The sequence below is a fragment of the Gavialis gangeticus genome, unplaced genomic scaffold (genome assembly GCF_001723915.1).
Source record: "Gavialis gangeticus isolate Ggan-Ray unplaced genomic scaffold, GavGan_comp1, whole genome shotgun sequence".
Lineage (NCBI taxonomy): Eukaryota > Metazoa > Chordata > Crocodylia > Gavialidae > Gavialis > Gavialis gangeticus.
The window spans coordinates 11,079,479-11,079,734 of NW_017729012.1; the positions used below are offsets into that span (position 1 = coordinate 11,079,479).

Genomic DNA, 256 nt, shown 5'->3' on the forward strand with positions numbered 1-256 from the left:
GCAGGCCACGGCCGAAGGGAGGCGAAGGGAAGCCGTCCCCGTCCCCGTCCCAGCCCCCGCCCGGATCTCCGCGCGCGGCCTCACCCGCCGCTCGGGGCCGAAGGGAAAATGGAGGCCTCCGCCGCTGCGGAGAGGAGAGCAGACGAGCCGCGCCCTCCCAGCGCGGAGACAGCCTCACTTCCGCTTCCGGCCCCCACCCCACACGGGGCTTCCGGCTCCTCTGTCCGCCGCACTCTATGATTCCGGGGCGGCGGGG

The 256-nt window shown here is 75.0% G+C and overlaps 1 protein-coding gene across 1 annotated transcript in view; it reads right to left on the minus strand.

The window, feature by feature from the left end:
* SUPT6H (SPT6 homolog, histone chaperone) overlaps positions 1–178 on the minus strand; it is a 41,915-nt gene extending 41,737 nt beyond the window's left edge. Inside the window, exon 1 of the mRNA XM_019511263.1 lies at positions 85–178. The gene's annotated coding sequence lies outside the window, so the exon portion shown is untranslated. The remainder of the gene's footprint in view (positions 1–84) is intronic.
* Between the last annotated feature and the right edge of the window lie 78 nt (positions 179–256).